Source organism: Tupaia chinensis, unplaced genomic scaffold, assembly GCF_000334495.1.
Source record: "Tupaia chinensis unplaced genomic scaffold, TupChi_1.0 Scaffold000231_2, whole genome shotgun sequence".
Lineage (NCBI taxonomy): Eukaryota > Metazoa > Chordata > Mammalia > Scandentia > Tupaiidae > Tupaia > Tupaia belangeri.
Window position 1 is genome coordinate 310,192 of NW_006159707.1, and position 9,694 is coordinate 319,885.

Genomic DNA, 9,694 nt, shown 5'->3' on the forward strand with positions numbered 1-9,694 from the left:
ATGACTTACTCAAGGTCACACAAGGATAAATGACAGAGTGACACTCAAACCACTGGAAAGTGACATGTGGTAGGTATGACAACCTGCTGACTCTACCTGGTATGTAGTAGTTAGCTTTACTATACAACAAACCTACTGACTCTACGTGGTACATATTAATTAGCATTAATTAGCTTTACTATATAACAAACCTCAATACTTAGTGACTTAAATGGCAGTCTTATTTAGCTCATGATAATGTGGATTGGCTAATTAGGCTGAGCTCAGTGGAGTGACTCCTTGAGCTGAGTTCACTTGGTTATCTGGGACCAGCTATTTAGGTCAGCTACTTGTTGGCGTTGGATGGGCTCAGCTGAAGTGTTTCTCCCTAATGTTATCTCATACTCCAACTCTAGCCTTGGCTTTCAAATGGTAACAGAGTTCCAAGATGGAAAACCTGACCTCTTGAGGCCCAGGCTCAGAAGTGGAATAACATTACTTCTGCTCCATTCCATTGTCCAAAGCAAGTCACAAGGCCAGACAAGGGAAAAGACAGTACATGGAGACAGTACAAGCTCCAACACTTTATGAACTTTTGGTGGAAGAGGATGCATATTTTATTGAAAGGGTATAGAAACAGCGAAAGGAAGCATTATGGTCTTGAAGGAGGTCAGTGGGACTGCAGCCATTTTGCAATTAAGAAAGGTCTCTAATGAGAACAGTTTGACCAAATGCTGAGTCATAAGGAGGTCTGTGTTGAGGAAGGATCAGACAAGAAGCCAGGAATGAGTACTTGAACGAATCAAGATATTACTCAAGAGAAAGTGATTGACTCTGATTGATTGTAGTGAGGAATGATTACCTGCTTGTATCTTGTACCTATAAATACGAAGAAGATGCTGAGCTTTTTGAGATAGGTTGATATTACTTGACTGTCTTCCTGTAACTGGTTGCAAAAATAAACTCTCTTCTTCTCCAGCCTTTGCCTCTCATTTCATTGACTGCAAGAAGCAGCAACTGGATTTAATTTGGCCAGTAACAGTCATTTTATAAAAGTTCCTTTCTTTCTTTTGTTAGAGAAAAAGAAAGCAACCCCAACAGGGACTTGATGTCCTTGTCCATCCTCAGCCCCAGCCAGTCCTAGATCATGGGCCCACATACCTGGTATATTCGAGGAGGTCTGCAGACATGAACACAGAACCTTCCCATGTGGGTCAGCCTCACAGAGCATTGTATTTTACTGCCCTATCATGGTTTGTTCTCCATGTGTGCTCTTTCTTTTGTTTTAATCTACCACAGCGTGTTACCAAATTAATAATAATAATTTTAAAGGACATCACCCTTGAGCTTAGGACATTTATATTGCAAAAATTAGATACCTTTTTAAGTACAAATATATTCAAATAACTCACATATGATGGTTTTTACTCTTTTCAAAGTACTTTCACATCTCTTTCCTCCTTTAATCATAGAGCAAATTTGAGTTAATATAGAAGGGTTATTCCCATGTTCTGCCACATCTGAGAAAGCTGAGTTCCAGAGAACATCAGTGACAGTCCAAAGTCATGCGGTAAGTTGCAGCACTAGGTATTGTACTATTTACTCCTGAAGTGAACATGCTTTCTGCTACACCTGAATGCTTCATATTGCATGAGGGACTTTTGAATGTCCTGGGGAGGTGGAAAGGATGTAGAAGTCTTTTTATACTAAATAGTCCCAAAATCCTAACATCTTTGCTGGTCGCTTGGGGGAGACTGAGGTATGACCCTTCACCCCAGAGTAACTTCAGAATGGCTAAGATGTTTTTGGTCTCTGAAATTCCAAGAATTTCCTTCATTATTTCAAATAATTGTCATTTATTAAGATTTGTAAAGTGTTTTAGGCTTTGCACAGATGTTATCCCATTTAATATTCATAGTTTTGGATTGTTATCCATAATTCAGAGATAGGTAAGTCAGGACACCTGTGGTGGCAAGTAAATAAATCTAGATCAAACTGGTTTAAGCAAAAGAGTGACAATAAAAAAAAAAGAATGTATTAGCTCATGTAGTTAGAACACAGAGAGGTTGTCTGGCTTCAGTTGTGCTCTGGTGCTGTGAAAAATTTCCCTGCCCCACATTTTAAATATGCTTTCGTCAGGACTGATTTTATTCACAGGCAGGGGGTCTTTTCTCATGCTCCTGGTTCATAACCTAGAAGTATATGGAAACCATCAGAATTAAGTATCTTATTTCCAGTAGGTCTAGGAAAATTCCAGGGAGGTTGCTCTTGTGCTGCTGGTTCTAGACTTTTTAACTGATAGTTTGATTACTTGCCTTTGTTTTCCTCTGTCTTAAAATGGGCTTCCCCTGTGTAACTGCATTTCTAGTCTCCGATGGCAGCTGGGTTCCTGTTCGTTTTGGCTAATGGCAAGTATGAGCAGGAAACTGAGTAGGAAGGGGGAAGAGAGAAACAGGGCATGGTGGGACCAGCAGTTAGTTTAATGGCTATGTCTCTGAACTCCCATGTTGTTGACTGCAGTTCGAGTCCTGGACCCCGTAGCTTAAACTCATGTTGGGCACTCATGTGTGAGTGCCCAAGATCCCGAGAGGAGAATGGAGGAGAAGAGATTGTGGCATGGCCAACCTCCTGGGGAGTAATTTCTTGCTTTCTGTCTCTCTGTCTCTCTCTGTCTTTCTGGCAAGTGCACATGCCCTATAGCAAAAAAACAGGGGAACCAGCAGTTAGCATAATGGCTATGTCACTGGACTCCCACATAGTCGACCGCGGTTCAAGTCCCGGACCTGGTGGCTTAAACTCACGCCGGGCGCATGTGCGTGCATGCCCAAGATCCCGAGAGGAGAATGGAGGAGAAGGGATTGCGGCGTGGCCATCCCCTCTGGGGGGTGATTTCTCGCTTGCTGTCTCTCTGTCTCTCCCTGTCTGTCTGGTGAGCACATGCGCCCTATAGCAAAAATCTCTTCAAAAAAAAAAAAAAAAAAACAAGGCATGGTTTCTCGTCATACTCTGCTCAAAGGGTTTCTGAAGCAGGGACTGTTATCCTCCTTGGTATCAATCTCTAGACAAATAGGCTGAGGTTCTAGCTTCTCCTGGGCATTTCTAGGCTCTGGTAATAGCATTTCTTCTCTTTATCTCTCTGGTCTAGAGTTGAGAGCAACTTCTTGCAGTTTCCGACCTTTAGGCTACCTCATTATCTTAGTTTTGCTCTCAGCTCCTTTGTCATCTGGATAAATAGTGCCCTCTATAAAATTCTTTCTGTTTTAAATACTTGAGGTCATATCGGTTTCCTTGCATAGACAGACACAGAATCATCACTGCTAAGATTTTCGAGGGCCTTCGTTTGGAGAGCCTGGACCTGCTCTCTGACACCTCGTTCATGGTGCATCCACTGTGCGGTCTCTGCCAAGCCAATGCAGAGCACTGTTATCCCAGGTGTAGAGCAGTAGTGTTCAGAGCGGCAGTGACTAAGGACCACTATTGTGCTAGAAGCCTCTCTAGACCGAGGTTTCCATCATTAGTCTCAGTAGCATATGTCTGCATTCTCTTCATCAGTAGCTTCTGATTGTGTGGTTCTCTGTGTTGTGAGCCAATTGCTAAATGAGCTGGGCTGGATCCAGGTTGCAGAGAATGAATGGAGTGGCCGAGGAAGGTAGAAACAGCTCCTCATCCTTTCCTTGGGGAGGCAGAGCATCCTCAGACTTGTCAAGTCCTGCCTTATCCTGCAACCATGTGTCCAATACCTGGAGGAGTTGCTGGCCCCTACAAGAAGGCACACAGCCAGCAGCCCGTCATAAGCTGACAAAGCCTAGACTTGGGGACACTCCCCTGTCTGAGCTAATTAAGACTTTAGCTACAAGCAGATGGTACTGGGACTGTCAAAAAAAAAAGGAAGAAAAAAGAAAGCTTCAGTTTTCTACTTTTTCCTGAGCTCTTTCTTTCCTCAGATTTCTCAAAGATCCCTTTGAGACTGTAGTAAGAGGATTCTAACTCAGTTTCCCAAATCAAAAAAACAGCCACAATAATAATAATAATAATAACCTTCACTTCTGTGTTCTGTGTTCCAGACCCCTGGCCAGGCACATTCAAACTTAACATCCCATTTAATCTTCACTACAGTCTAATAGCTTAATCCCATATTCTAGATTTTCAGCAGAAACTGATTTAGACATTACATCAGTGCTCAAGTGCCTATCACCTTATCAAAGAGAATTTCCCTAAAAGCCTATACACGCATTTTCACCACATTTACTTTGTCTTGTTATCACCATCCAACATGTATGTTCATCTATTTTTAAACTTATTTTAAAATTTTTAATCAGCACATAATAGCTGTAGGTATTTTCAGTTTGACTAGAGGAATAAGTTTTAGTCATCTATTGCACTGCTTGGCGACTACAATAAATACTAATGTATTGTAAATCTCAAAATCACTGAAATAGATTTTTAACATTCTAACTACAAAAAAGATGTTTATTTTTTATTGTCTGTCTTTCTGGTCTAGAATGGAAATTCTATGAAAATAAGGTCTGTTTTCATCATTGTTCGTATCTCCAGCACCTGGAACAGTGCCTGACACTTTAATTAATTTATTAATTAATATCTGTTGTATAAACTCATTAAATGGATCAACCATTTTCTTCAGAAACATCCACTATGATCTAAATTGTCATAATTAATTATGCTACTATTAGTATCTGTTTCCCTCCACAGGGGTGGTAGGTCCAGGGGAAAAGAGGCCTTGCCTCTTTTGTTTGCTACTGTATTCCTGATATCTAGAACAGTACTTTGCTCTCAGCAGAAGGTAAGCAAATGCTTATTTGGTATGGGCTTATATGATATGAAGCGGTAAGGGTCAGACTAGATTTGAACTTCGTTCTTTATGACTCTTGAATGTCCTATTTTTATTCTCTATCTTTTGCTTAGTTCTTGGGTAGCTGCATCACAAACACCCTTGGAACATAAATGAGAAGGAGGTGCCAGTTCAGAGCCCTTTCTTAACTAGAGCTTCCAGAGAGGGTGTCCTGCTCTTCCAGCGTGTCTTCTCTTCCAACCCTTTTGGCATGGACATGGTGATATGGCCCAACTGAAACCAGGACTGGAATCACAACCAGTATCATCTCCCAGCTTTATAATGTTGGGAAGGTTAGTGGAAAGAGTCCCTGGAGTGTTAGGTGCAGAAGGACTTGGTGGAGTAAGTGAGGAGTAGAGTGGTTCATTTATTCACAAATGCCTCCTGAGCACCTACTCACTGGTAGATCCTATTCCAGGGATCAGTTGGGGGAAAAGAAGACATCATCTATGTCTTGTGGAGTTCAAATCTCAGCAACTTGCCCAAGGACCCCAAAGTTAGGATCTGAGAATGGGTGTATCTGAATTTATAGTTCATGAAGTTTAAGACCACCTAGATGGGGGCACAGGTATATATTCTTGGAGGAAATGTCAAACCCAAGATTCAGAAAGGTTAAAAACATATGCAAGTTCACAGAAGCAATCAGTGTCCAATTCAGCTTCTTAAATTCCAGGTCCACTCATACTGAATTAGCACTTCAGACAGAAGGAAGAACAAAGCTGGTGTGATCTCTGCCCTCATGACAAAAAGTCATTCCCTTTCGCTCCTCCTTTGTACCAAAACAACCCACTCGAGGACTTCTGACATTCACAATCAAGTGCACACTTACCATTTTCTTCTCAAGTGAAAGTTGAAGTGGTCCATTAAGTGGGAATATCTATTGCCACCAGGGTAGAGGTCATATACATCCATGTGATAAAGTGACAAAAAATCATCTTTCTTCAGATCACTGATGTCAGGACAGAATGAACAAAGAAACAAAGAAGAAAAAGAAAAAAAGAAAAATTCCATTCATACTCCAAACATTTTTCTTTCCTGAAATTGTCTTGTTCTTGACCCATTCTTTCAGAGAATGTGGTGGATTTGCACAGAGAATAAGCCAGAGAGTAGAGATAACTCCTCAGAAGAGGACTGTCTCCAAGGAAGCTCTGACTCCAGTCCTTCATTTATTAAGCGGATAAAGTCTACTTTCCTGGTCCCTCAGATATCACATCAGATCTACCCTTTAGTCAGCTAAAGCCATGGTCTTTCTTCCCTCTGGATTCTGGGATTTAAGCATCTGTAAGGCCATAAATTGATTTGTCACATCCCAGAGTCCTTTTTTACGTTGGGCTTAATTCATTCTCCCCACTTTTCAGGTAAGGAATTGGGAGTCATTGCAGTTAAAAGGCTGATCGAAGGTCATCTAAGAAGCTCAATTTTGATTCTAACCTATGCCATTTTGTCCTTAAAGTGTTAGCTATCCTCAAACTATTTGGCCTGGGCCTAATGATATTAGAGTCCTTTAAACTTTCTTCAAATTAAACTTTTATTTTCAAATAATATACAGTTGTAAAAATAACACAAAGGCAATTCCATAGTTTCTCCTATTGGAATAGGATAATCGCACACCAGATTATTGACATTGTAATAGTCAAGATACAGAGCATTTGCATCACTACACAGATTGCTCTTATTTCTTTTTTTTATAGCCATAACTACTGCTTTCTAACCTCAACCACCTTCTTAACCTCTGGAAACCACTATTCTCCATTTCTGTAAGTTTATCCTTTTGACATTGTTACATATCATGGGATATTATAATATGCAACTTTTTGTGGTTAAATTTTATCACTCAGTACAATTCTTTGGAGATTTATCCATATTGTTATGGGTATCAATAATTTGTTCTTTTTTTACTGCTGAGTACTATTCTATCATATAGACATCTCACAGTTTCTTTTTTTTAATTTTATTTATTGATTCATTTATTTTAATTTGATCAGAGAGACACACAAAAAGACAGAGTGAGAGAGAAAGCGAGAAACTAAGCCACCAGGTCTGGGACTCGAACCATGGTCGGCCAGGGAATGTCCAGCGCCTTAACCACCATGCCACCTGCTGGTCCCAACATCCCACAGTTTCTAACATTTCAGTCATTGGAAAACATCTAGGTCATTTCATGTATTACTAAAGCTGGTATAAACATTTGTGTATTGGGCTGACCCCACAAGCCTAGTGGTTAAGGGAGCTAGATCTTATATGACTGACCACAGTTTGAGTACAGGCCCTGGTGGCTTGACAAACTTGCCAGGTATGTGTGTGCATGTGCATGCCCAAAATCCTCATGGGAAGGAGGAATAAAAGAAATAGTATTGCAGTGTGACCATACTCCATGGAGGGGGAATCCTTTCTCTTCTCCATCCCTCTTTCTCTCTCTCGGACAAACATACATGCCTCTCGCAAGAAAAAAATAAAAGAGAAATTAAAGTACAGAGTTTTGGTGAATATAAGTTTTTATTTTCCTAGGATAAATACACAAATGTGTAATTGCTGGGTCATATGGTATTTAAATGTTTAGTTTTTTTTTTAATAAACCGCAAAAATGATTTCCACAGTGACTGTATGTACCATTTTATAATCTTACTGGCAATATATGAGTGACCCAATCTCTCCACATCCTTACCAGCATTTAGTATTATTAGTTTTATTTTTAATTTAATTTTAGCCACTGATAGATATGTTGTAATATTAATTTATGTTTACTTAATGTTTAATTATGCTGAGTATCTTCTCATGTGTTTACTTGCTATCTGTATATCCTCCCCAGTGAAATGTTATTCATGGCTTTTGTTCATTTTTTAAATTATATTTTACTTCTACTATTGAGATTTGAGAGTTCTTTATATATCTCGGATACTAACCCTTTGTCATATCTGTGGTTTACAAGCATTTAATTCTGGACAGAGTTTTTTCTCTTTCTTAACAGTTTTCACAAAGGAAAAAGTTATTAATTTTAATGAAATTTAATTGATCACTTGCTCCTTTTATGGATAAGCTTTTGATGTCCAGTATGAGAACTCTACCTGGCCTTAAGTACCAAAGATTCTCTCCTATGTTTTTATAGAAAAAAATTTTAACCTTACCTTTTATATTTAAATCTGAACCAGCTTAAAAGAATTTGAATTTTTACATAAAATTAAAATTTAAGTGGTCGTTTTTTTGCTTTTCTTTTTCATTTCTTTTTCTTTCTTATTTTTTTTTTCTTTTGCTTGTGGATGTCAATTGCTCCAGCACCATTTGTTGAAAGGACTAACTATGCTCCACTGAACTTTTAGAACTTTATCAAAAGTTAAGTTGTCCATTCTTATTGAATCTACTTTTGAGCTCCCCATTTTATTCCACTGATTCATGTTTCTATCCCTCACCAATACCACATAGTCTTAATTACTGTAGCTACGCAGTAAATCTTGAAATTGAGTACAGTAATTTTTTCTACTTATTCTTTTTCATAATTGTTTTAGCTATTTTTGTTCAGTTGCCTTTCAATATGTTTAAGAATAATTTTGTCTATATGATGTATCTTATTGGGATTTTATTGTAAATTGTATTAAACTTATATTTAAGGAAAATTGATTTATTATTATTGTTTTTTTACCATCTGTGGGACTATAGATATCTTTTTTGGACAGTTTTAAAATTACAAGTTCAGGGATCAGTTGGTGACTAATCTGGTAATGCAACTGGAGCCCCATGGTTGTGGGTTCATGTCCTGAGACGTCTCTGAATATAATGAACACCTGTGTACCTGTGATCCAGGGCAGCTAAGACAGGAGATGGGTCATGGTGTGAAGACCCTGTCTGGAACGACTATCTCCCTATCTTTCTCTCTCATGGAAATAAAAATGACAAACTAAACTAAAAAAATATTTTTTTAAAATTGCATATCCAATTTTTTAAATAGTTATGGGGTTATTCACATTATCTATTTTATATTGGGTATGTTCTGGTAGTTTATATTTCTCAAGGAATTTTATCTAAGATGTCAAATTCATGTGAGTAGAGTTGTCCATAGTTTAATCTTACTATCCTTTAGATGTCTATGGAGTCTGTAGTGATAATCCCAGTTTCATTTCTAATTTTTGTCATTTATATCTGTTCTCTCTCCTTTGGTCTTTTTGGAGTTTAGTCATCTTAAGATCTTTTCAAAGAACCAACTTTGTTTTTACCATTTTTTAAAAAATAATTGTTTTTCTGTTTTTAATTTTATCAGTTTCTGCTCTTTTTCCTTTTTGCATGGTTTAGATTTATTTTTCTTTTCTTTTCTTCAGGATTTTTGAGGTGGGAACATAGGTTATTGATTTAAGTCTTTTCTTCTTTCCTACTATATGCATTTAGTGCTATAAATTTCTCTCTTAGCACTGCTTTTCCAACAAATTTTAATGTGTTGCATTTGCATTTTCATTTGTTTAATTTTTTTTTTTCCTGAGACCTCCTATTTTGGTTCATGGCTTATTTAGAATTGTGTCATGTGCTGTCTCAATGTTTGGTGATTTTTTGTAATCTTTCTTTACCTTTTTAAAAAAAAGTAATTTTATAATTTCTTATTTGCATTTAACTGCTATACATATTTACAAAGCACGCATGCAATGTGTGATACTTATTGATTTCTAGCTAGATTCTCTTGTGATCAAAAAACATTCAGTATGATTTCATTTATGCTAATTTTTTGAGGATTGTGTTATAATTGAGGATATAATCTATCTTGTTCCATGTACACTTGAAAAGAATTATGTTCTGCTGCTTGTGGGTGGAATGTCTTACAAATATTGATTAGATCCTGTTGGCTTATGGTGTTTTCAAGTTTTTCTATGTCCTGTCTTTTCT

The 9,694-nt window shown here is 37.9% G+C and overlaps 1 long non-coding RNA gene across 6 annotated transcripts in view; it reads left to right on the top strand.

The window, feature by feature from the left end:
- Positions 1 to 6,585, top strand: part of LOC114007778 (uncharacterized) — a 65,825-nt gene extending 59,240 nt beyond the window's left edge. For all 6 annotated transcript variants that reach the window (XR_003549362.1, XR_003549360.1, XR_003549363.1 and 3 more), the window contains 4 exons: positions 1,452 to 1,549; positions 4,690 to 4,780; positions 4,903 to 5,121; positions 6,520 to 6,585. This is a non-coding gene — a long non-coding RNA (uncharacterized LOC114007778). The remainder of the gene's footprint in view (positions 1 to 1,451; positions 1,550 to 4,689; positions 4,781 to 4,902; positions 5,122 to 6,519) is intronic.
- The last annotated feature ends 3,109 nt before the right edge of the window (positions 6,586 to 9,694 follow it).